The sequence below is a fragment of the Macrobrachium nipponense genome, chromosome 3, assembly GCF_015104395.2.
Source record: "Macrobrachium nipponense isolate FS-2020 chromosome 3, ASM1510439v2, whole genome shotgun sequence".
In the NCBI taxonomy this organism is placed as follows: domain Eukaryota; kingdom Metazoa; phylum Arthropoda; class Malacostraca; order Decapoda; family Palaemonidae; genus Macrobrachium; species Macrobrachium nipponense.
The window spans coordinates 113,230,607-113,258,128 of record NC_087202.1 but is presented as its reverse complement, the minus strand read 5'-3'; the positions used below and the strand labels follow the sequence as shown (position 1 = coordinate 113,258,128).

At 41.0% G+C, this 27,522-nt stretch overlaps 1 protein-coding gene across 5 annotated transcripts in view; it reads left to right on the top strand.

Moving 5' to 3' along the window:
- LOC135221981 (inversin-like) overlaps nucleotides 1–27,522 on the top strand; it is a 232,437-nt gene that overhangs the window by 118,964 nt on the left and 85,951 nt on the right. The window contains exon 1 of one of the 5 annotated variants that reach the window (XM_064260075.1): nucleotides 16,902–17,070. The exons of 1 other annotated variant lie outside the window; for it this stretch is intronic. The gene's annotated coding sequence lies outside the window, so the exon portion shown is untranslated. Of the gene's footprint in view, nucleotides 1–16,901; nucleotides 17,071–17,122; nucleotides 17,254–17,541; nucleotides 17,674–20,025; nucleotides 20,134–27,522 lie in introns of those variants that run through there. 3 more of the 5 variants (XM_064260076.1, XM_064260077.1, XM_064260079.1) reach the window with 3 other exon arrangements.

The following is a 27,522-nucleotide window of genomic DNA, read 5'->3' as shown; positions in this document are numbered from 1 at the left end:
AGGTGACGCTTTGCTGGAAATTAAGGAGGACCAACTTTTGTGATTTCCCAGAGGTCATGCCACATTGATATTACGCTAAGACCCTTGATGGCTTTTTCTAATGAGCTGGTTTTTTGTGGGGGGGAGGGCGCAGTGCCTAAGGAAAAACGAAATCCTTCCTTCTCAGAGGCATATAATCCTGCTTGCGAATTTTTAACCTGGAAAATTTGAGAACAAAGCAACGAACGAACGCGCTGTCGGGCGGGAAAATTCAACTGGAAAACATCTTGCTCACTATGACTAAAATCAGCATGGGTGCAAAAACACTGCAACAGCAGCGGCAATAACAACAGCAGCAGTGCCGTGTTCTATCAAAGAGATAAAGAAGAAGAAAACGAAGAATGAGAAGAAGAAGAAAGCATGAAGCGGCACAAAGACCGTTAAAAGGAGAAGAGAGCAAATGTTTGTATCTCGAGAGACGGCGCACAAAGACAAACATCTTACAAACCTTATATTCCCCAGTAAATTCCATCCCCTTCCCCGACCAGAGGGAAAAGAAAATAAAAAACGAAAAGATATAGAATCCTGCGGGAACATCAAAAGAGTTGTTCTGTCCTCCAAAGTTGTGATAAAATTTTAATAATATGCAAATGGCGGAATAAAACAAGGGCTTTATTAGTTGGCCAAACAAACTTGAGTAAGGAGGCTGGGGTTGGCTACGAGGCGGGGTGGGATTGGTAGCAGAGAGAGAGAGAGAGAGAGAGAGGAGAAATTGCGAATTCATCGCTACATTGCATTATGAAGGTTTCTCTCTTTTTTGCAAATGGCTTCGCCGTCGTCGTCGACGCTTGAGAGGCAAAGTCACTCGACTGACTGATCGGTTGCTCTGTTTGGTTGCGTTCTTTCCGGTTCCGCTCGACTACGTGATTCGATTATTCGGAATGGCCGGCCCTTTTCATCTCCCCTCATTTACCGAAGGCTTTTCTTCTTCTTCTTCTTCTTCTTCTTCTTCTTCTTCTTCTTCTTCTTCTTCCGTGCTTTCTTGCTTTTTTGAAGATTTATACATTGAAGTTTTTAAACCTTCTCTCCCTTTAACTCTGCTGTTGACTACTTCTCGGATTTTACCCGCTTTTTTTTTCTTTCTTTTATTCCGTCCTCGTGATTCTCCTCAGACTGTGTGAACGTTTATCGGTCAGTGATATTGGCGCAGCCATTTTTACAGAAACAAATATGAGGTTTGGGACGTTTTTGTCACCATAGCAGTAAATCTTAGTTTCCTTCTGAAGGGTGTAATATATATATATACTTACATATATATATATATATATATATATATATATAATATATATATAATATATACATATATATATATTATATATATATATATATATATATATATATATATATATATATATATAATAAACAAGACGGCGAGAAGACCGGAAATCATTATATACACCAACATTTCGGGAATCCTCTCCCATCCTCAAAAGGCTGTAAATAAAATGCATTTTTGCAATATTATGAAGTGTGCAAAAAATAAGCTAATAATAATAAGAAATCTAGTTTTGTAATATTTAGAACAGTTGTTAAGCTAAAAGTAAAATGAAGACTACAGAGTGACTTTAAGCTAAAAATTAATCAAAACTATGCATAACTAATAAAAATAAAGGAAAAAGGTGCCTTTGACTATTCTGCTCTCCTTCAGTTAACACACCTTTTAACACTAAGTCTGACAAAATCCTTTCCTTCTTTATTTATTTTTATTTTTTATCTGTTATTTTACTGTTATAAATAGTTTTAATTCACTTGTAGCATAAATTCACCCTGTAGTCTTTATTTTACTTTAAAAAAAACTTAATGGCTGTTCTGTTACAAAAACAGATTTCTTATCATTATTAGCTTATTTTAGCATACTTTGAAATATTGCAAAAATTAATTCTATCTATACCCCTGAAGATGTGAGAGGATTCCCGAAACGTTGGTGTAAATAAAAAGAAGAAATGAAACCCGGTCTCCTCGCTGTCCTGTTTAATATTAAACTTAAGCTCACCAGGAGCGAAAATCCTACAGGTTATATAAATGGATCACGGTTCGATGTGATAATTATTCATAACAAAAGGCTACGTGCTGTCAAACGCTCGAATTGGCCAACATGGTAGACGGGGTTTCATATCGATTCTAATTACGAAAGCTCCCAGATCGAGGGTGATTTGTAAGGTCAGAATCGATATGAACTTATAGCGTCTCTGTTGGCTGATTGGATAGCGTCACTGACTGTCCTGGTTTCGTCCCCGTCCACTTGGATGGTGGTTCGATCCCATGGGGGGACGAAATTATTATCAATTAAAAAATTCCCCTTCGGTACATATATGAAAATATATCATTTGGGAGGTAAAGTGAATTTAGATATTAAAGTACATTTGTAGCTTGAATTGATATATAATATATATATATATATATATATATATATATATATATAACTATATATGCTACAAGGGTCTTTTAATATCCAATTCGCTCTACCTCGGAATTAATATATTTTTATATACGTTAATCGAAGGGGAATTATTTAGTTGATAATAATATTTCCCTCTCGTTGGTTCGAACCAGCACCCAGCGGACAGAAGAGAAATCAGGACTTCGGTGACATTATCGACTTGGCCTAGTCGATAACGTCACTGAAGTCCTGATTTCTCCTCTGTCCACTTGGCGCTGGTTCGAACCCACGAGAGGACAAAATTATTATCAACTAAAAAATTCCCCTTCGGTTAACATATATGAAAATATATTATTTCTGAGGTAGAGCGAATTGGATATAAAAGGACAATTGTAGCTTGATACATGTATATGAATCACGGTGATGTGATAAAAATTCATATATATATATATATATATATATATATATATATATATATATATATATATATATGTGTGTGTGTGTGTGTGTGTGTGTGTGTGTGTATATATATATATATATATATATATATCTATATATATATATATATATATATATGTGTGTGTGTGTGTGTATGTATGTGTATATGTTTGTGTGTGTGTGCATGATTTATGCACAAGGACATTAAGAGTTAAGCAGGACTACTTTATGCAGTTAGTTATATAAGACAATCAAATGATGTCAGATCACTCATTATTTTTACAGATACTTCTCTTCATAATAGAAACAGTCAATTCAACGTTCCCATTGAATCTGATCTTTGATGTCTTCGCTGAAATTCAGCGAATAAATTCAGTGAGTTCCTTGATTTCCTCGCCAGAATTCATTCTGCTCGCTTACGCCTCCACAACAATTCAGTGAATCCGCTGAAGTGTTCGTCAAAATACAATCCATTCTTTTAAGTCTCTCTCTCTCTCTCTCTCTCTCTCTCTCTCTCTCTCTCTCTCTCTCTCTCTCACAGGCAAATAGGTTACCAAAGACGACTAGAGAGCCTGAACACGTATGACTAAGAGACAAGACGATTGCGAGGACAGCCAACAGAAACATTCAAAATACTGAAAGGCAAAACAAAAGTAGACAGTAACCTATTTACGTTAAGCGAAAACCAGACAAGGAATAAAAGATGGAAACTAGAACCGAAGATACAACACATCTCATTGTGGGAATCTCTTTACATACAAGATTTGTGACACATGGAATAAACTGCCACCAGAAGTTGTAAACATTAACATCGTGGAAGAGTTAAAAAGAAAGCTAGACAAAATCATTAGTACACTGAATAAATAGTAAAACCTGCTCCTAGAGATAAGTGAACACATGCTGCCTTCTTGGATGGACTAATCAGTCTTTGAGACATCTAAATCCTTGTAACTCTCTCTCTCTCTCTCTCTCTCTCTCTCTCATCTAATGCCTTCCTTGAAGTTTTACCCTATGTCCTGTAATTCAGCGGTAGGCCTAATTTAGATTAACCATCAGTCTTATTTCATCGAGCGTCCTTGTCTTAAGGCCCCCATACACTGAAAGATTGTCGTTATCGACAAACGCACACTCTCTTCAGACAGTATGAACGATCTCCGTGCCTATTTCAGTCTGAACAAAGATTTTGTCTCGGGAAGACATGACATCATCAGACTCTAGAAGAGATGCGCGCGATAGCATTATGTCGGCAGACAAACATACATTGAACGATCTGTGTACGACAGACACAAGTCGCAAGCCAGCAACCTGGTCGCGACAAATTCCCGCTGAGATCGTTCAGGCTCAAAGCTCCGCCCACTTTTACATTCAGACAAGACCATACACAATGTTTTTGCGGACGATACAGATAGTCGTTCAGACAATAGTTTCATACACTTGTTCAGTGCATGGGGCCCTTAAGTCTTTCTCGCTTGTGTGGATGTTCATGTTGTTCATTCATTTCCATCATTTTTCTATTAGAATTGTTCATATATTCTCTTCATTTTGTCTTTCATTTTCTCTTTCAGCCTTATGGACAGTTTTTGTAATCTTGCGTCCTTCGACGCTTACGTTAAAAAAGAAAAAAGTTTACGGCACTTCAGGCTTTCTTTGTAAACTCCTAGCTTGGCTTTCAAGCCTTCGTCTTTTCAGGCCTGCATTGAATTTTGAATTGTATGGCGTTATAGTCAATTCTTTTCTAAACATAGGGCTTTTTAGTTGATTTTATGTTGACACCTTTCCGTGTTTACATTGTAAAATGAGGGACTTTTGGGATTGCTGTGTAAACTTGAGGCCTTGCTTTCAAGTCTTTCAGGTTTTCTTTGTTAACTTACGGCATTTGAGGCTTGCTTTTGAATATGTGGAATTCTAGACTTGCTTCTTCTTTTTAAACTCGAAACTTTTCGGCTTGTTTGTATGTTTACACTTTTCAGGCTTGCCTTATAATTTTAAGGCCTTTCAGGCTTGTTTTGTTAATTTGTGGCCTTGCCTTTAAGTCTACAGATTCTCGGGGTTCTTTTATGTACTTACGGCCTTTGAGGTTTGCTTTGTAAACTTACGGCTTTTCAGGCTTGTTTTAAGTCTATAGTCTTTTAGGCTGGGTTTTCTTAATGTACTGTTGTTGGGGCTTGATCTTATATTGACACTTTTTCAGGTTTGCCTCGTTATCTTAAGGCCTTGAATGCTTGAATATTTTCTAGACACACAAGGGTTAAATTCACCAGTTGTCCGATCTCACAGTTAGGCCTTTGTTTTCCAGTGAAGTTTACTTAAGATTTGTTCAAAGGCAGTCACTTGTTTAGTTACCTTTCTGAGAATAAAAGTGTTTTATGCCTATAATTCTTTTAGGGAATCTTAAAGACTTTACGGCGTATGAGGCTAAAATTTGTCAGATTCGAAAAGAACCAGATCGCTAATTTCACTACCCTATTATTATTATTGTGGTAGTGTATCCCATAGGGGTCTGTTGTACCCGAACGTCCAAGAAGGGTAGGGCACCATCAACCCTTCGTTCACACGTGAAACGGAGGACGGAGCGTTCTTCAGAAGTCTTCTGATGGTTTCAAGATCCTCTTCTCTGTCGACTTTTATGAAGGTGTCGTCTATGTAACGATGGTATTGAGGAGGGCAGGGGATCTTATTGAAAACCCTTTCTTCGACGACACTCATGTAGAAATTTGCAAATAGAATCCCTAATGGGGATCCCATTGCCACGCCGCCAGTCATTATTATTATTATTATTTTTTTTTTTTTTTTTTTTTTTTTTTTTTTTTTTTTTGCTCTATCACAGTCCTCCAATTCGACTGGGTGGTATTTATAGTGTGGGGTTCCGGGTTGCATCCTGCCTTCTTAGGAGTCCATCACTTTTCTTACTATGTGTGCCGTTTCTAGGATCACACTCTTCTGCATGAGTCCTGGAGCTACTTCAGCCTCTAGTTTTTCTAGATTCCTTTTCAGGGATCTTGGGATCGTGCCTAGTGCTCCTATGATTATGGGTACGATTTCCACTGGCATATCCCATATCCTTCTTATTTCTATTTTCAGATCTTGATACTTATCCATTTTTTCCCTCTCTTTCTCTTCAACTCTGGTGTCCCATGGTATTGCGACATCAATGAGTGATACTTTCTTCTTGACTTTGTCAATCAACGTCACGTCTGGTCTGTTTGCAGGTATCACCCTATCCGTTCTGATAACCATAAGTCCCAGAGGATTTCTTTGCCTGATCGTTTTCTATCACTCCCTCAGGTTGGTGCTCGTACCACTTATTATTGCAAGGTAGCTGATGTTTCTTGCACAGGCTCCAGTGGAGGGCTTTTGCCACTGAATCATGCCTCTTTTTGTACTGGTTCTGTGCAAGTGCCGGGCATTCACTTGCTATGTGGTTTATGGTTTCATTTTTCGTATTGCACTTCCTACATATGGGAGAGATGTTATTTCCGTCTATCGTTCTTTGAACATATCTGGTTCTTAGGGCCTGGTCTTGTGCCGCTGTTATCATTCCTTCAGTTTCCTTCTTCAGCTCTCCCCTCTGTAGCCATTGCCAATTGTCATCGCTGGCTAGTTCTTTAGTCTGTCTCATGTATTGTCCGTGCATTGGTTTGTTGTGCCAGTCCTCTTTTCTGTCTGTCATTCTCCTGTCTCTGTATATTTCTGGGTCTTCGTCTACTTTTATTAGTCCTTCTTCTTCCCATGCACTCTTTAGCCACTCGTCTTCACTGGTTTTCAGATATTGCCCCAGTGCTCTGTTCTCGATGTTGACGCAGTCCTCTATACTTAGTAGTCCTCTCCCTCCTTCCTTTCATGTTATGTATAGTCTGTCCGTATTTGCTCTTGGGTGTAGTGCTTTGTGTATTGTCATATGTTTCCTGGTTTTCTGATCTATGCTACGGAGTTCTGCCTTCGTCCATTCCACTATTCCTGCGCTGTATCTGATTACTGTCACTGTCCATGTGTTTATGGCTTTTATCATATTTCCGGCGTTGAGTTTTGACTTGAGTATCGCCTTGAGTCTCTACATATATTCTTTCCTGATCGTGTCCTTCATCTCTTGGTGTTTTATATCCCCTCCTTCCATTATTCCCAGGTATTTGTATCCTGTCTCATCTATGTGTTTGATGTTGCTGCATCCCTCTGGTAGCTTTATCCTTTCAGTTCTCGTTACTTTGCCTTTTTGTATGTTGACTAAGGCGCATTTTTCTATTCCAAACTCCATCCTGATGTCCCCAGATACAATCCTTACAGTCTGGATTAGGGTATCTATTTCCTTGATGCTCTTACCATGCAGCTTGATGTCGTCCATGAACATCAGATGGTTGATTCTGTTGCCTCTTTTCTTGAGTTGGTACCCAGCATCCATCTTCTGTAGTACTTTTGTCATGGGAATCATGGCTACTACGAAGAGTAGTGGGGACAGTGAGTCGCCCTGGAAGATCCGTCTCCTGATATTAAACTCTGCTAGTCTTATTCCAGAGCTTGTAAGTATTGTATTCTAGTTGCGCATTGTATTTTTGAGGAAGCTGATGGTGTTTTCCGCTGCCCCATATATTTTCAGGCATTCTATTAGCCATGTGTGTGGTATCATGTCGAAGGCTTTCTTATAGTCTATCCATGCCATGCTTAGGTTTGTTTTCCTTCTCCTACAGTTCTTCATTACCATTTTGTCTATCAGGAGCTGGTCTTTTGTGCCCCTACACTTCCTTCTGCAGCCTTTCTGTTGGTGGGGGATGGTGTTTGTCTCCTCTAGGTAGTTGTATAGCCTTTCACTGATGATACCTGTTAGTAACTTCCACATTATTAGTAGGCAGGTGATAGGCCTGTAGTTACTGGCTATATTTCCCTTACTCTTGTCTTTTTGTACTAAGGATGTTCTTCCTGTGGTCATCCATTTGGGTGCATGGTGATTTGAGATACAATGCTGGAGTTGTTCTGCTATATTATTATTATTATTATTATTATTATTATTATTATTATTATTATTATTTTTTTTTTTTTTTTTTTTTTTTTTTTTTTTTTTTTACTCTATCACAGTCCTCCAATTTGACTGGGTGGTATTTATAGTGTGGGGTTCCGGGTTGCATCCTGCCTCCTTAGGAGTCCATCACTTTTCTTACTATGTGTGCCGTTTCTAGGATCACACTCTTCTGCATGAGTCCTGGAGCTACTTCAGCCTCTAGTTTTTCTAGATTCCTTTTCAGGGATCTTGGGATCGTGCCTAGTGCTCCTATGATTATGGGTACGATTTCCACTGGCATATCCCATATCCTTCTTATTTCTATTTTCAGATCTTGATACTTATCCATTTTTTCCCTCTCTTTCTCTTCAACTCTGGTGTCCCATGGTATTGCGACATCAATGAGTGATACTTTCTTCTTGACTTTGTCAATCAACGTCACGTCTGGTCTGTTTGCACGTATCACACTATCCGTTCTGATACCATAGTCCCAGAGGATCTTTGCCTGATCGTTTTCTATCACTCCCTCAGGTTGGTGCTCGTACCACTTATTACTGCAAGGTAGCTGATGTTTCTTGCACAGGCTCCATTGGAGGGCTTTTGCCACTGAATCATGCCTCTTTTTGTACTGGTTCTGTGCAAGTGCCGGGCATTCACTTGCTATGTGGTTTATGGCTTTATTTTTCGTATTGCACTTCCTACATATGGGAGAGATGTTATTTCCGTCTATCGTTCTTTGAACATATCTGGTTCTTAGGGCCTGATCTTGTGCCGCTGTTATCATTCCTTCAGTTTCCTTCTTGAGCTCTCCCCTCTGTAGCCATTGCCATTTGTCATCGCTGGCTAGTTCTTTAGTCTGTCTCATGTATTGTCCGTGCATTGGTTTGTTGTGCCAGTCCTCTGTTCTGTCTGTCTTTCTCCTATCTCTGTATATTTCTGGGTCTTCGTCTACTTATTATTATTATTATTATTATTATTATTATTATTATTATTATTATTATTATTATTCCATGCAAGATTCTCCAGAACTGAATTCTGGTATATGAAAAGGGTAAAAACGAAGCGAAGAGTTTAAAAAAAAAAAAAGTTAAAATCAAGCCAAAGTAACGGGGATAAGATTAAAAAAAAATACAAAAATGAATAATCCGCAACTCAGATATACGTCACAAAAACGCCACGAGAGCCATTCTGTATGGCAGGCTATACAAATCTAAAGTGTCAGCACTTCACGGCAAATACATTTCCGAACAGAAGCATAAAGTCAGATAACGAAGGAGAAACGGCACCAGAAAGAGAAACAGCACTGCGCCGTTCCTTGTTGGGCCTCTCCGGAAAAGAATTCTGGGCTTCGTCGTTTCTGCGGCTCGCGGGAAATATCTCCCGCCTGAACATATTTCAGAATTAAGGGGCGCTGTATGCTTTAGCACAATACCACAGCCAATGCATTACGTCGCTGTATCACTTGCGGAACCCTGGGCGGGTATAAAAGAGTGCCAAGCATAATTGTCGGAGACATGAAATATACTGGGATGCAAAGACTACGGAACCAGAACGGCATTTGTAACTGCTCCAGGAAGGGGTCGTTTGGTGCGTCGGATTTAAAAGTGGGAATCGTCTGAAGAATTTACAGCGTTCAATCCGGGATTGGTTAAGTTGCGGACAACATTAGCAGTATTGATGGAGATTGAAATGTGGCTTAGTTGCTTGCTTGATATTTGAACTGAGATATTCTACCATCTAAGAACTGCAGTGGAGAAGTGGTCGATCAGATCGAGAGCACCATTCGTTTTTTTTTTTTTTTCGTTTGTATGGTGCTCTTACGTTGCATGGAACCAAGGTTATTCAGCAACGGGACCAACAGCTTTACATGACTTCTGAACCACGTCGAGAGTGAATTCCTATCACCAGAAATACACGTCTCTCACTCCTCAATGGAATGGCCGAGAATCGAACCCGCGACCACCGAGATGGGACGCAAACACCATACCAACCACGCCACTGAGGAGCTTCCATTCGTTTGTATATTATGTATTCTTCGCTGTGCTAAACTGTGTTCTCTTATGGCAGAAAAAGGTGGTTTTTTAAAAGAGGAAACCTAGGTCTAACAGAAAGACCACTGTGTTCCGAAATTCTCCCTTAAAAGTGATCTTATAGTAAAATGACAACTCGTCCGGTATTCAACTAGCTATCGTGTGATTTCATAGTAGGTACACAAGTAGGTCGTTAACCATTTTGCTTTGGGTGTGGGCGTTTGTTTACTTTTCACCTTATTTTATGTTTTGCATTTAGTTTTTTTTCGTAATTTTGTGATTATTTTTTTTAGTTTGTATTGCTGTTCGTTTTATGTTTTGTTAGCAATTAGCAATTTTATTGAAGATTTTAGTAAGACAATTAATTTATCGTAATTTCAGTTATTTCTCATCCTTGTCAATTTTTCAGCTTGTTTAATAAACAATGTTCTTCCTGGTCATGGCAATATTATTTATCATTAAGATATATATATTATATATATATATATATCTATATATATATAAAATATATATATATATATATATATATATTTGTGTGTGTTTCATTCACAACTACCACTACCTCTTATCTTTTCGTCTTCCACATGATCTTGTGGATCCACTCATCACTACAAGCTTTAGAATCCCGTTGAGAAATAAGTGAGGAAAACTTTTCCTGCTTTCTCTCTCTCTCTCTCTCTCTCTCTCACACACACACACACACACACACATTCAGCACTTGACTTTATCTCGCAAGCAGTCCCAAGACTCCTGAATATCAAATCATTTTGTGCCCAGTATCTCATCTATTTGGACTAACCTTTCTTCTTTTCACCAAGGAAATTTTAACTTATCCACTGTCTTTTGGGGGTGGCAACTCACCGCCCCCCAGCCTCTCAACACTTGCGAACTAAACCCTGTAATTCATCTTTTCACATATACTAACGTTTTCACAACTACTTTTCCTTTCATATTCTCACAAATCCGAGAGTAATACAGTTTACAATTGTTGTTTAATATCCAATTCGCTCTACCTTGGAAATGATATGTTTTTATATATACTTTTAAATCAAAGGAGAATTTTTTTCAGTTAATAATTTCATCGCAACATGGGCTCGAACCACTGAACTCGAGAACTCAAGACGTACCGTAATGCCTTATCCTATCTGGTTATCAAGATGTAAATATATATATATATATATATATTATATATAATATATATATATATGTATGTATGTATATATATATATATAGATATATATATTATAAATATGTGTTTGTGTATGATTGAAGAATAAAAAACGACGCACCGATATGGAACCAGTGATTAGAGTAGAGCTTGCAGTTAAATTCCTTTAAAAGAAAAGACAAAAATTCGAAGTGATCCACTGTTGTTTCTGGTTTTGCCTTCAGTATTGGAATAAACTGTGCGCCCATTAGGTTTGGTGTGATCATTCGGTTGTTGTTTTTGGAACCTCGTCATTCCTGATCTTCACTCAGCACATCCAAGCGCTGGTCATGGATGTGTTGAGTGAAGAGATCAGGAATGAAGCACTGTGGGAGGTGTTGTACGCCGATGATCTGGTGACTACTGCTGAGAATGAGGAGGGCCTACAGAGAAGGGTTGGAGAGTGGCAGGCGTCTGTAGAGGGGGTTAGCTTAAAGGTGAAGTGGATAAAACAGAGGTTTTAGTGAGCGGTAGGGAAGATAGAGACCAAACAGTAATACAAGAAAGAAGAGGCTCGATTATAAAACAGGCAGAAAAGTTTAAATACTTAGTACCTACTTTAAGGCAATAGGGAGGATGTGAGGCTGAAGTTGACAGTAGGATAAAAGCTGCATGGGGGAGGTGGAGAGAGGCAGCTTGAGTAGTATGTGAAGGAAAATGCCAATCAAGCTAAAAGTCAAGAACTGCGGCACAGTGATTAAGACCATTACTTAATGTATGGATCAGTAATGTGGCCTCTAAGAAGAAAAGAGGAAGTAAAGCTTGAGAGAAAAGAGATGAAAATGCTGAGGTGGAATATGGGAATATTGCTGCTCGAGAGATTGGAAAATGACGACATTAGAAGGGCAGGCTTAGTAAAGATTACAGAGGTGATAAGAGAGTCACACTTGAGATGGTATGGGCATATGTTGAGGATGGATGGATGACGAGGAGGGAGGGAAAAGAGCTTGGTAGGAACCTGTTAAGAGGAAGACAGAAAATTAGATGGCGAGATAAAGTAAAGAAGATAATGGAGAGAAGAGGCTTGGTGGAGGATGATTTCTTTGATAGAAGGCAGTGGAGAATTAAGGCGCATCAGGCAACCGACCCCTTAATGTAGGCATAACGGTGGAGAAGGAGAAGATTCGGTCGTTGTTTATGTATAAAACACTGAAGTTGGCTAAACATGGTGCTTTAATTGCTAAAAAATATGACTGTTCATATTGTAGAGATTTGAGTGTGGACATCGATAAAAGAATGCACATCTGACAACAATAGTTTCTGAAGGATACTTCACCAACACTCGTAATTTAAACATGGTGGCCAGAATGACTGGGTGTAAGATAATAGCTCTTAAATGAGCCCACTACTGCCGTCCTCTCCGTCATAAAATGTGTTCAGCGAAGGCGAAGTTTGAAAAAATGAAAATAAGAAGGCGGAGAAGATACTTTGTGTGTTTATTTCAGGAGAAGAGTGTTGGTTTTGGGGGTGGGGGGGCGGTGGAGGAAGAGGAGAATCTTGGGGGGAGGATTAAGATATACGGCGACGACACATCCGCGTGCTACAATCAGGCGAGACCTGACAACTCACTTTATACTAATTCTTCCGAGAGATTTAGCACCAGCCACCAGAGGGCCACACCGCTTCTTATCATGGTGATAAAGTGGCCCAGTCATGACGCCCTCTTTCTTCGCGGAATCTACAAGCGCTTGCGGAGGATAAATATTTGCTTGGAGTTATCAGTGAGTGTCTATATACATTTCAGGTTGAGGGGGGGGGGGGATGGTCGGGGAGAGGAGGGAACGTGCGTATTTTTGCAGGCCCGGGAAAAGAATTGGATTTTACCCAGCGCTAACAGCTGCGAGTTCTTTCTTCGGGTAATTCTGAATTCTTGAAAGTGCCGACAAAGAGCAAGAATGCTCTGGTGCCGTTGCCTTCGTATGTATTTACTTTTCTTCTGTGATTCTTCATTATCACACCCAAACTAACCGACTGGACAACAGCTCTGGGAGTCTTTTTCATTACAGTATTAAAGCAACGGATAGATTCGATTTTCTTGCCAGACGAGATTAATATTGAATCATTGAATCAAATCGGACATTTTTTTAGCACTTGTGTACTTATACATGTCAAGGTATTTTCCTTATGTTTTTACGGAGTCTTAATAGTATTGATATAGATATTCCTCCTGACAGTTATTGAACGGATGTTGGCATTGTTTAAGAAATATGTTGTCAGTTGCGTGAGAATTACAAGAAAAAAAATTAGTAAATATGTATTTTTTTTCTTCACTTGAGATGTTTCATGGAAACTCAAAGCCCTATGGAGGGCTGTACGCACATAAAGCCAAGCAAAGTGAAATATTCAGCGGTATGATGTCTTAACTAAATCGTGTCCGTGACCTACGTAACTATAAAGAAAATAGTCGAAATCACACTAATCTTTTCGTATGTGACTTGTCTGAGGAGAATCAAGTTCGGATTTACTTTTACAGCATACTGAACATTAACGAGTTCAGCCTCTCCTGTTTTCCTATGTTTTGTGGATATGAGAAAAGCATCTGAGTAAACTACCTGAAGCTGCATAAAGGAGGCACACCCCTATATTTAATTGGCATTTTATATTGCTGGTTCTCCATACAGCAATTCTGTGTCAAATGGGGTAACATTGTTTTTACACTTTCGGCTCCCTAAACGGACTTCGGCAAGGGAGCATTCTCTCTCCATACCTGTTTAATACGTACGCAGATGCCTTGAGTGTCAAACTGAACTCACTCCCAATCGGATGCACTGTCAATGAAACAACTATAAACAACCTCTGCTACGCCGATGATATGGTCTAATTTTCCCATTAGTGTAAGATCTCCAGCGACTCATCGATATTTGCCGCCAATATGCAGAGGAATTTGATATCCTATACTACAACGAAACCAAGACCCAGTGCATGTCGCTGCTGAGCGTAGGACACCCCCCCCCCTGACATATTCCCCCCGGGACATTTTACCCCTGACGTTGTCCCCCTCAGGACATATTGCCCTTCAGACATTTTCCCCTCTGGGAAGTTTGTTTCTTTCTCAGGGTCATGCATGTTATATTGTAATTTTACTGAACAGTAAAACTGATAAAAACATTAAGGATGAAAATAATCATGCGGGATATTTAGGGTCAAATACAGAAGTGTCATTAATACTAGTTGATTTTTTGCGTTAAGGATGAAAAAAATCAATATATTCATATATTTAGGGTCGAATACAATAACCAACAGCCCTCAAAATTTGTTCTACCGTCATCTGACCATCTCGTCGAACTACGCATATCTCAAAGAGCCGCTCTTGAAGTTGTCTTGTGGACCGTTTGACACGTGTTTTGGGAGGTTGGTTGGCCACGGTCCTCCTGAAGCAAGGCAGTTGAGGGACACCAAAGAACAGTCCTTCCATCCTCAATGCATGAGTGAGTGTCCACAAAGATGGATGCTTGTGGCCAACCAAGTGAGAGAACGCATTATTCCAGCTCTCACACATGTTTGTGCTGTAACCTCCTGCGAGGGTAACATCGTCCACATTCCAAATTTGTGGAGGAAAAAGAGGTGGACGGCGCCGGATTCGTATTGATAGAACATTGGGTGATGGCTTTACACGACGAATGCTTTCAGATACATAAACTGAATCAAAGTAATCAGCTAGTTCTTGTAGCCCTTCAAGAGTTGTATTTTTCAGAAATGCTATACCCTCCTCAACATCAGTCAAGGGTAAAAATGCTAGACCATCGAGCATACCAACAAAGTATTTGATTTCCTCCTGGTTTTTATATCTCTGCTGTATACCTTGGGGGTGGGGGGCGGGGGAATGTCCAGATGCAAAAATGTCTGGAGGAGGTGTGGATATGACCGGGCCCCGTCGCTGCTCTCGAGATCGCTTAAAAATATTGCAGAACCACAAATTTTCCTCGGAAATCATCGGCTGGAATTCGTACACGAATTTCCGTATTTGAGTCACATTATCACGAACGGCCTAAAAGATAGGGTAGACATAGAACAGAGGCGTCGTAAACTATGTGCAACTGGCAACATGATTGCAAGGAGATTTGCCTTCTGTTCACCGAGACTTGAAACTGCTGCTCATTTGCTCATATTGCTACAGTATGGGTGCTCCTTGTGGACAAACTACACCTGAGAGACCATGTTGTTAACAATCACATATTGCGATGCCTCACAAACACTCCTCGCTACCACTCCGCCACACAGATGTTCACAGAAAATCACCTGGACAATTTAAAAATCACTGTAAGGCGAATAATGTCCTGTCTGATCACCCGACTGCGAAACAGCAGCAATTCGCCCATACAAAGCATCCTACGTAGTGAGGGAAGAAGAAGATGTAAGTTGTGGGGAAGATGGGAAAATTAGGCGTTTGTTACCCTAAATGACAATCTCTGTTTGTGCAAAATGTCATCAGCAGAATCTGTCATTATTATTGTATTGCTACGATTATTGTTGTTACTGGTGTTGCAGAATGCAAAGAAAGCAGACCTACGGAAGATAGCTGTACGTGCTGCTATTCCCATATCCCATATACTGTGATTATAATCAATATAGTTTTTACGTTGAATTTTTAACTGTTCATAATTTTAGTACGGTTATGACCATGATTTTGATTACCATCTTTTGTATTACCTCAGCAAGTGTGGATATTGCCGATTAATCTTTTTTATCATGTTATTTCATGCATCTAGACTGTATGTTACTGTCTATTCTTTTTATATTCTATGCATATGGCCTTGAGCTGATAGTAAAGAGTATTATTATTGTTTTTTTCTATCACGGTCCTCCAATTCGACTGGGTGGTATTTATAGTGTGGGGTTCCGGGTTGCATCCTGCCTCCTTAGGTCTGCATGAGTCCAAGAGCTACTTCAGCCTCTAGTTTTTCGAGATTACCTTTCAGGGATCTTGGGATCGTGCCTAGTGTTCCTATGATTATGGGTAAAATTTCCACTGGCATATCCCATATCCTTCTTATTTCTATCTTCAGGTCTTGATACTTATCCATGTTTTCCCTCTCTTTCTCTTATTATTATTATTATTATTATTATTATTATTATTTGTGTGTTTGTCGATCCACAGGATATTTCAAAAGTATTAATGATGGAACTAAGTAAAATTTTGAGGATTTTTTCAGGGTTTTTGGCCAATAAATTTTATTAGGTTATCTGTTTCGTTTTGAGTTGTTGAGATTTTATGAGCTCTTTATTAACTTTTAGTTTCAGTAGCCATCTGACTAGATGATCAGTAAATCATCAGTTACACTTGAAATTTATTTTCATCTGGACCGATCATTATTGTCCGATACTCAATTTATGAAGTAACAAAATAATCAGTTATTTGGCTTTCCTGGGGCTTAGTTGATAAACATTTATGCAAGAGTTTTTTTTATCCTTATTTGGCACATCAAAAACTAGTGAATATAACATTGTTCTGGTAACTCCTTGGGAAAAGAGATGAAGATTGGGTCTGTGGTGATCACCATTAAGAGATTACAGGATTAACTCCTCGTAACAATCGAATTACTTTTAACCCAGTTACTTTCTTGAAAAGCATGTTTTATGAGTAGAATTCGTGTATTAACACTTTAATATGCATTCATTACTTTAAAGAACAGTGTTTTACATTAATTTTTACTGTACGGTAAACGATAACGTTTACAATAGAAATCTAGGTTAATTATTTTTTTTATTATAACATACATCTCCCCTAATTTGAAAATATAACGTCGTAATTTCGCTTAATCGCCAGTTTTACGTCGTTAGCCACTTATCTTAATCTTTGACCTTCGCTCTTAGCGAGAATAGGACAAGAAGAAGAACAGCGCACCACTGTTTTGATAAGTCAAAAATAATAAACCCGTTGCCATGGCTAAGTTTACGTTAACCTTTTATTTGTGTGTGATTTTGCATTAATGTTTTGGTTATGGAACGACACCCGATAACAAATTGTGAAGATTTCGAGAATTTGGTAAATTATTTTCTCATTGTTTTAGTTAAAGTAGCTAGTTTAACCCGGGACTGTTTTACTGCGAGAAGTTCAAGTTTAGGTAGACTACCTATGGTAGGAAGAGCTAGGTTACCATACCTAGGAAGTTAGTACCTAGTCGTAGGCTGTTTTATCAAATCAGAAACCAGTCACATTGTAATTGAGGTGTGAGGATTAATAATTTTTAGCCTAAATTAGTGATAGCCACTTTTAAAGGCTTAGCTATATTTCGTCAATATCCGATCCCCAAATGATAGGCTGGGCACCTAAGGGACCTCTGGATTTTCTCCTAATAGGAGGTCAAGCCCACCTACTGCCCTTCGTGGCTAAACAGGCTTTAGCTTACTTATAATATTAGATAAATATGTTCTTTGTTGTATAGGCTAGCTATTATTTTACTTTAAACCGTTATGACATTTTGGACTCGTAACACCGTAGGGTAAAATACCAAATGGCCGGCCTCTACCATAGCACGACCACCTTCCTGAAAAAGTACTTTGTCACGCCCTGTAACCCAGGATAGACATTAGTCAAGAGCCAGCGGCTGTCGAAGCAAGACCTCATTACCTCTACTTTCCTCTTGAAGTAAGTTTTTTCTCCCAAGTCACAAATTAAGACCATAGGGGAAGCAACTGCCTTGAGTCCACTTTACTCAGCCAGATCACCCATATTCACTCGATATTTAATTAGTGAAACAATAATACAATTACATCTTCAAGCATACCATTCAAAAGATTGTAGTTTCTCGACATAGTGTGATATAGTGAAAGCGCCTTACGAACTAAAATAAGGATGTGATGTATTTGTAAAATATGTTTTCAAGGCAGTTTTTAAATCCAATATGGTGTCTTCCTCATCCAGTCCCTTTCATAACCGGCATCAATACCACGTTCTTCCCAGCCTTCACAGCACTTATTTGAACAATATGTAATGTTTATTGATATTACTCGAGATTGCAGTTGTAATCAGCACAATAAAAACAACATTTTGTAGCCTATATTAGTGAAAGTATGAGATGTCTTATTCCCAGAGTCATGGTTTGAACTGTAATTCATTTTTACCTTGTTATCGGTGGTTTTATCCTTACTGCCATCACAAATGAAACTCCACAGTGCTTATTTGATTGTAATTTTACACATTTTGTTCTTAATTCACTCCAATTTTTGTCTTGATGTACAGGGTGTCCAAAAAGGCTCAGTATACCATTACAAGCAGTCCCTGGCTTACGACGGGGATTCCGTTCTTGAGCCGTATCGTAAGCTGGAAAATCATGAAAAATCTTAAGAAAACCTTACTTTTAATGCTTTTGGGTGTGTTAAAAACTATGTAAACTGCATCTTTATTGTATTTTTCATCAAAAAAATTCAAATTTTAATTATTTTGCATTTTTGGAGTGCTATTTCTTCTGTCAGATCAGAGTCGTAAGCGCGGTAACCCTGGAACGTGTCGTAAACCTGGAAATAATTTCTGATCAATATAATTGAAAAGTGTTGCAACCTCGGAACATCGTAAGCCGAACCCGTTGTAAGCCGGGGACTACCTGTACAAGTATTTATTGCTCAGAAACCATTTAACAGAGTAATGAAGTTTTTTGTAGAATGAAGTGCTCTGAATGTTAACTTGAATGTAGAAAATTCTATAAAAATTGCATTACTCTATGTTATGTGGTTTCTGAGCAATAAATACTCGTAATGGTATTGGGACTTTATGGACACCCTGTACGTACATCTGGCTACTAAAAGCATGGGCAAGCAGACAACAGATCACAGAATTGTTTATGACAAAAATTTTGTATTTTTTTATCCACTTTTTATTACTACATTACTATTTTGACTTTTTTATTTTTACTAATTGTACCTATGCCTGAAATAAATGTAACCTTTAAAGCTTGCATGCTAGGAATGGCAAAATTTCATCGTTGCCAATTTAGTGGAGCTTCACACATACGCTGATGCATTTACAAACTGTTTCCATCATTTGCTAACAAAATGAATGTGGGAAATATTCAAAGAACACATTAAACATATGGTGTGATATTTTCAAATCAAAAATGCAAAAATGTAAATGACTGAACTGCGACATGGCAGCTAATCTCTCAGAACGAGGCCACTTCCTGAAAAAATGCATTATACCATTATTTCATAATTTATGAGAAAACACTTACTTTGAGAGGAGCATAGAGGTCTAGGTGTCCTGCCAAGATGGGCTACAACTCTTGACTGATGCTCATGGAAGTGAATTAAAGTATTTTTCTGGGAAGGTGGCCACATTCCGGGATCGGTGGCTGCTACGCTCTGTCATTTACCCCAATGGTTTAAAGTAAAATTATACTCTACTATGCCATACATTTACCTTCTTTATGATCCTCAGTAGGTTATATTCCTAGTAATTCAGCACCCATTCAGGCTAAGTTCTTAAATAGGATACATTAGATTTTCTTTGACTGTTATGGGAGAGTCAGTAGCGCCAAATCATTCTCCTCCCCCACAACCAGTGACCTGGTGCTACTGTCACCTCTGGGCATCTCTAGTGACTTGGTGCTACTGTTGCCTCAGGTTATTCCCAGTCAGTTGCTCCCCACATAGTTTGAACATGTTAACATATAGGCTGGTGCTTGCTGCATATGTGAATGTAGCCATTTTTATTTACTGTTTTTCTCTTGCAAAGCTTCAGTGGGGCTGAAGACCCCCCCCCCCCCCCCCCCCCCCCCCCCACACACACACACACACACGCACTGCTACCACTGCCAGATATGACCTAGCATTTTTGGTTAGGTTATGAATTGTGAGGTTCTTTTATGTTGGTTTTTGGAGATTTCAAAGATTGAAATGGTTCACATAGGCTTATGTTGACAAGGGATTTATAATAATTGGTTAGAAAGCAGTTGATATGGAAATAGCAAGAGGAAAACCTGTAAGATGGACCAGAAAATTATGAAAAAAAGTTAATTAATGAAAACCTAGATGTGAGAAAGATTTGCTGAAATTATACAAGACAGTCATCCTGTCAATTTTTGCCATCAGCTCTAACCAAACTGATCATGAGGTAAAGACACTTTTTCTTTTATATATTGATGTGTGTTCTTAGCCAACACCTTATTGCCATTATATATACATAGCATATATATAATTCAAAGATGTGTATATATAGAGTATAAAAGTTATAGCTATTTTAAATTTATACCTTTAGTTTGGTTCACACTGACATCAGACATGTTACCTACTATTTTCAGACAAAGTTATTTCTGTATTTTATGGACATCACTTTATTCCACATTAGCTAGTAGCAGCATAATTGAAACGTGTGATTTAAATGTTTGACATTCTAACCTTTGAACTAGATTCTGGCATAATTGATCAGTACAGGTTATTCTGTCTTTTCATATAAGGAACTTACCAAGTAATTACACACCTATACTTTTCTACTCATGTGACAGCCAAAGTTTGAAATTCGCGGTAGCGATTCATATATTTATGAGTGTAAGAAACTACCCCACCCTCTATCAGGGAAGAATAGATACAACAAAACAGAGAAAGTCACTTCTTTTCTGCCAATATCCAATACTACATCGAATATTTGGGTGGCTTTGTTTGAAATTTTTTCATAACTTTCTCCAAGGATTTGGTAATGTATTAATTGATTTGTTATCTTTTCCATTCAGTTTATTAGGATCTGCAGCTTGTGATTCATTATGTCTGATTCTAGCACATCGAGTATTAGATATCGCAGAAAGGGTTGCAAGATCTGTACAAAATGTAGGGGACCAAAGTGTTCTAAAGAGCTTACTTGTGCTGAATGTGAGGGATGGGATTAGAAAAAACAGAAAGTTTTGAGATCTCATAGGGAGAAATTGGAAAGGAATAGAAAGAGGAGGGTGGCTTCTAGAGCAGAAGTTAACGTCCAGAGCTTAGACCCTATCACTAATATTCAATTGTTCCTACACAGTATACAAACCATCAATCCTTTACATTAGAAATTACCTTCCACAAAGCTGGAAACAGACACTAGATTTTTATAGCAAGGTAGTTCGTTAGTTGAACTACCACTTGCCTGGGATAACCCCGCCTACCCGGTTATACACATACCACTTTACTTTCAGCCATTGTAGGGTTCAGATATGTATCACATCACTCTTTGCTCAATTGTTGCTAGCTTTCTCCTTTTTTCCATTGTGTGATCTTTCTGTATTTTCAGTTTGTGCATCAATATCCTGTGTATGTTTGCTGTTGATTGTGATTCAGTTACAACATCCAAACCCATGATTATGTTAAGCCAGCTTCTAAGCCCTCCCTCCCCAAGCGCATGTTCCTGGGGTAGGCGGTAAGAAGTGCAACAGTTGGAGGTCAAGTGTGGATGTCGATCTTCATACTCTCTGCACATCTTGCAGGGGGCAGGATTGCACTACTGAGTTAACTTGCAATGAGTGTGTTTCTTGGTCCCCTGTGCAATGGGTAAAGTTTTTGGGGAGGAAACGTTACCAAAGGAAGGGCACCGAGACCCCATCAGAGGGTTACATGACTGACGACTCCCTCTGTGCCAGACCCTTTAATCCTTGTTTCTGCCTCCCAGCAAGCTTCCCCACTTTGCTCACTCTTCTATGGAAAATACCTGCATTTCGTCCGATTTGTCAAATGATGAGGATGGAGAGAAAGCGGGTGTTCATGACAATCTCAGTACAAAGGCCTCGGGTCACTCTGAAGGAGTTGAATTGCTTTTGGTGTGACAAGGGACCCTGTCCCCTAATCTGAATATTCCTTCTTCGGGTATGATGGTGGAGCAGCCATCAGATTTCGCAGTGGCGTGGCGTGGCGTTCTCTTGGGCACCACCACCTCCATTACCACTGCCATGTTTGCTAAGGTCCTGCATCTGGGGTACTGCCACCACCTGGCTTATATGACTCCCTTGGTGGTGACGTGGACTGCTGTGCACCTTCAGGCACCTCAAATCGTGACATCTCCTGCTCTTGATTTTGTATCATCCTGACCATCATCGCTGTGTCTGCCATCCCAGAGGGCCCTATTACTCGTGCCAAAGCACCAGCAAGGGTGAAGCCCTTACCTACCTTTATGGTTGCCCCGGCCTCCGTCATCCAGGCGGCCCCTATAACTGATTTGCATCATTCCTCGGGGTTGAAGGATTTCGCTACAATCCTGAAGAAAGTAATGAAGAAGTCGAAGAAGAGGTCCTGTAGAGTGTCGTCATCGTCGTCTTCTTCCCCCCTCATTGTCGTATGCTGCCTTGTTGCCTCCTCCTTCCAAGGCCTCTCAGCATAAGAAATAGGCCGCCTCTCCTCCTCCTAAGAAGTCTCGGCATGAGTCTTCTAGGGATCTGCTTCCCTCCTCAGAGGAAGCAGAGAGTTCTTTCGTCAGCTCTTCCTCACTTGCAGGTGGAGGTACCGGTCTACAGGCCCCCATTAGGCCTTCGGAACCAGGACCTTACCTTACCTTACAGACCTTACATCTTGTTCGGGTTGCCCCAGGTCCCTCAGTATGAGGCACCTCTAATGTCTACCAGAGAGTTGCTAGTACATCTTCCATTATATTTTGCATCTTCCAAGGGAGCAGTCACCCCTGTAACTGCTCCCTCCACTAGTTCAAAGAGGCATGCTTCTAAGACTGGTGCTATGTCAGGGCTGCAGTCTGACCAAGAAGCCTCACACATCCCAGTATGCTGACAGGGGTTCCTCTCTCCGTACCAGTGAGGGCACAGGGCAAGAGAAAGGAAGAGACACTCAGGTGCCTCTACTCTCCCTGCCAGTACTTCAACTGGTACAAATGTTCTCATCAGTAGGCCCTGTGTTTGACTCCTCCCAGTCTCCCATTGCGTACTCATGAGAGGGGTGAGTCGGCGGAGGTTGAGTCAGGAGCTCGGCTCAAGCCGGGCCACGGCTCAGTGATGCTGAACCAAGTACCTATCCTGCCAGACAAGAACTGCTTTGTTCCTCTCGAGATAGCGCCTCTCCTCGAGGGGACTCTCCTGCAGATAGGACAGTTGAGAGTGCTGCTCCTCCCTCACCTGTTTCCTCAACCTCCCGGGGTTTTACCAGGAAATGTGACTTGAACAGAGAGCATTCCATTGAAGCTTCACAGAGGAATCCTAATCAAGCTTATTCCCCTGGCTCAGTCCTTGGACCAACCAGGGCATATGCCGGGGTAGTGAACCATTGACCTCTGGGGTATGGTGAGGTGCTCCTCCACGAGTTGAAGGTAGATTGGGAAGACTGCACCTTCGAAGGACTTGAGGGTCCTTTGCCATGAGATGTGGATTCCCCCGACATACAAAGGACATTTGCAGAGATCATAGCGCTGATTCGTCAGCATAATGATCTGGGTGAAGGGCCTACTGTTTCATCAGTAGACCGTCCCTCTTGACTGGTGTCTTTGTGGGGCCTGAAGAAGGAACCCAAGGCCTCAGTGGGACTGCTGTGGTCTTCTCTCGCTAATGGAGTTCTCAACCAGGTGGACGATCTTGTCTCCAGACAAGAGAACTCCCTCAGGTAAAATGTTCGGACAAGTTGCTTCCTCCCAACTCTACCTCGTCAGAAGCGATTCTATTAATCTTCGGAGAGGTCATTGGCAGCCAGGTTGACCCAGGCCTAGTTCACCCAGACCCCGGTCTCTCACTGCAACAACTAACTGCAGAGGTGGTCTCCCTCTTGCAGCAGGAAACAGCGACCCTGCCTTCCAGGCAGTCGCATGGCTTGATCTATGGTCCTTTATGGTGTCCAAGATACCAGCCTCCTCAGGAAAGGATTCCGCATTCACAAAATTATGCCATTCTGGAGGTAGGGCAATTTCCTACCCGGCCCACCAGCTGGCAAACCTGTGAGCTAACTTAGTCCTAAAGAGGAGAGATGCTGTCTTGACTCGCCTGACCAGTTCCTTGGGACCCAAGTCTGGCATGACCCTAAGGAATGGACCGCTGCTAGGTTCCTCCTCTCTCTTTCTCAGAGAGAAGGTGGATGCTGCTGTAAACAAGCGAAGGATGGACAATAATGACTGCTTCATCTGACAGGCAGTGACAAGGTCATCAGGACCTTCGCATGTTGCTGATGCCTGACCTTCGGGTCAGGCTACCTCTTCCTCAGGCCCTAAGATCACTCAACCTTCAAAGGTGCTAGAGGAAAAACCCAGCATTCTTCATCTTCCTTTTCTACTCAGAATCGTCCCTTTCAGCCCTCCTCTTCCTCGGGGAAGGCAGGTAAGGTTAGCAAAGAGAAGATGAAGAAAGGGAAATGCTAGAGGTGGCATTCCCCTCCAGCTGCTGCCATCAGTGGCTGGGGGCTGGGGCGGGGGGGGGTTGCCTGTTATGCCATTGGGCAACTTTGCAGCGATACAGAGCCAAGATCTGGGTAGTAGATATCCTTTGGGAGGATTATCTATTATCTATACTCCCCTTTGAGTCTCAGCTTCCCTTCAACATTCTCCTGGTCCATCTCCAGGCTTATTTACCCGGTTCGTTGAAAGACATGGCACTCAAAGGAAGAAGTCCAAGCCATGCTGACTAGCTGACCAAGGGTGCGATGGAAGTCACTCAGACCAGCCTCCAAGCTTTTACAGCCGCATCTTTCTCATAGAGAAAGCTTCAGGGGTTTTGAGACTGGTCATAGATCTCTCCCTGAACTGAATCGTTTACCAGACTCTGTTCACGATGAAAACAGCACGTTCAGTGCTGGCCTCCATCAGGGAGAACACCTTCGTGCCGACGGTGGATCTGAAGTATGCGTATTTCCAAATACCCATCCATCAATCCTCTCGAAAGTACTTTGCTTTATCCTGGGGGAGGTGGGGGAGGGTGTTTCAGTTCAAAGCGCTTTGATTCAAACTCAACCCCTCCTCAGACGGTCACGAGAGTGTTCGCCCTTGTCTTGGCTTGGGCCCATTTGCATGTGATACGTCTGTTGAGGTACCTTGGCAATTGGCTAGTCCTGGAGAGCTCCCGCTCGCAGTTGCTTCATGACAGGATCAACTTCTCAGTTGATGGCGGTCTGGTTATATGGGGCTTGTCTAGTGCCATAAAATTGGTAATTTATGGCGCCATAACGTGCCGAGTATCGAATTACAGTGGACCCCCCGTATTCACGTTCTCCGGATTCGCGGACTCACACATTCGCAGATTTCTCTTGGGAACGTTTCCCCGCATTATTCGCGGAAAATTTGCACATTCGCGGTGTTTTTCTATGAGAAATATCCACAAATTTCTGGTTTTTTTTTATCAATTTCATCATAAAATAAACTTTTTGTGATAAAACTATTAAAAAAACCAAGTATAAAAATGTTGAGTGGGTTTTTCTTGAGTTTTAACTAACAAAATAGGCTGTTTTTAGCGTTTTTATAGGGGTTCCAAATATTCGCGGGTTCTAACTATTTACGGGGCGGTCTGGTATGCATCCCCCGCGAATACAGGGGACCACTGTACTAGGTAAATTATGTATATGAAAGTGGTATTTTCATGATAAAATTAAGTTTCATATATACTTAACAAGTAATTACATATTGGAGCCCTCTCTCCTCCCCTCTAATGGACATTAAGCACAAAAGAAGTGACTTTCTCTGTTTTGTTGTCCCTGTTGTTCCCCTAGGGGTAGTTACCTACACTAAGAAATTTATCGGTCGCTACCACAAATTAAAAATTTGTTCATGAAACTTACCTGTCAGATATATATATAGCTGTATTCTCCGACGTCCGACAGAATTTCAAAACTCCCGGCACACGCAGTGGGCGGCCAGGTGGTTAGTACCCATTCCCGCCGCTGGGAGGCGGATATCAGGAATCATTCCCATTTTCTATTCAGATTTTTCTCTGTCGCCGGTCGGTGAACAACTGTTTACAGACCTCCGCCTAGGATTTTGAAACTTCTTGTGCTAACTTGAGTATTCTGATTGACTTTTGGTTTTGATATGGCTTGTTGGCTTGGCATACGTGATAGTGGATTTGATTTGGATTTGGCTTTGACTTTTCTTTGATTACGATGTCTGGATCTAGCTCTGCTAGCTTCAGGGTGTGTAAGGTACAGGAATGTAAGGTGAGGTTGCCGAAAGCTTCGGTAGACCCTCATTCGGTGTGCTCGAAATGTCGAAGTCATGTATGTATGTTGAATGATAGATGCATCGAATCGAATGTGAGCAATTGACTGAAATTATATGGAAGGCATATGATTCTTACGTGAGAAAGCTTGAGCGTGATAGAATCAGGAGGTCTTCCTCTAGAAGTGCTTCTGTGAATAGAAGTCAGGGTAGAATTGTATCTCCAGTAAATCCTCCTGTAGATGTAAAATTCCAGAACCTAATCCGTTTGGTATTGCCTCCGAACAATCAGGAAGTGTCTGCAGAAGGAAACGTATTATCTACGATTATGGAGTCGATTCGCGCCTTGGAATCGAAAGTGATTGCTGTACAATCAAATGTGAATAATTGCAATAAAAGTGTTAGTGCATCTAGTGTTGTGGATAAGGGGCGTCAGATCGGTCCCATAATGCCTCTAGGCCTAGGCCCCTGCCGGACTCCCAGGCCTTAGGGAGAGGGCAAGCCGAAAGCCGAAGGAGGGTTACGGGATCTAATGACCGGTCTGACGTCCCTTCGGCAGAAACTGAGGACGAATCTCAGGCTGCCGGTGTTCGTGCACGGGCACGGATACTTAAAGAGTGCTTCTCTTCTTCCGAGGCTTCCTCTCCTCGCCGAGGTTGGGACTCTCGGAAGACCTCTCATGGGGAGAGCAGCAGGGGCGCAAGGTGCCGCACAGGCGGCCGTCGCCCTTGTCGCCCTCTTAAGAGAGGTTTCAGAGAAGAGGACGCTTCATGTCCTGATCAGTGCGTAGATTCATCACCTGAAGATTTTGAAGCTTTTTCGCCACAGAAAAGGAACAAGACTTCATCAGGGGAGGACTCGTTCGAGCGTCCAAGTCGCTCTAAGTATGTTCCTGAGTTGAAGGAAAGGGCATCCCCTCGCCCATCTTCCTCGCACAGGATGAGTCGTCCTCCTGATCGAGAACTTTCCCCATCAAGGAAAATGCTTTGGGAAATGCAGAAACAGTTAGCTTCCTATTTTGAGAAAAAGGAGGCAGAACCTAGTCATCAGAGGAAGGATCGGTGGCTGCCTGTTAAGAAGACTAGGCAGTCCCCGGCTCCTTCTCCGCATTTTTCGGCCTTTGAGTCTCCTCCTAGTAGCCGACGCATTAGAGAACGTGATTACGTTCCTCATGAAAGGGCGTCTAGGAGAGACGAATTTGACAGAGACGTGAGTTGCCGCACAGGCGGCCGGCGTCTTTGTCAAAAGGCCGAGAACGCTCAAGGATCCATGACGGAAGTTCAAGCTTTGCATGATGATAACCAGCTTCAGGACGTTCGGGAAGACGATTCTTTTGACGCTCAGCGTCTTAAGCAGCGAAGCGCTTGCCAGGACGCTCGAGAAGACGTCTTATACATCGGGACGCTT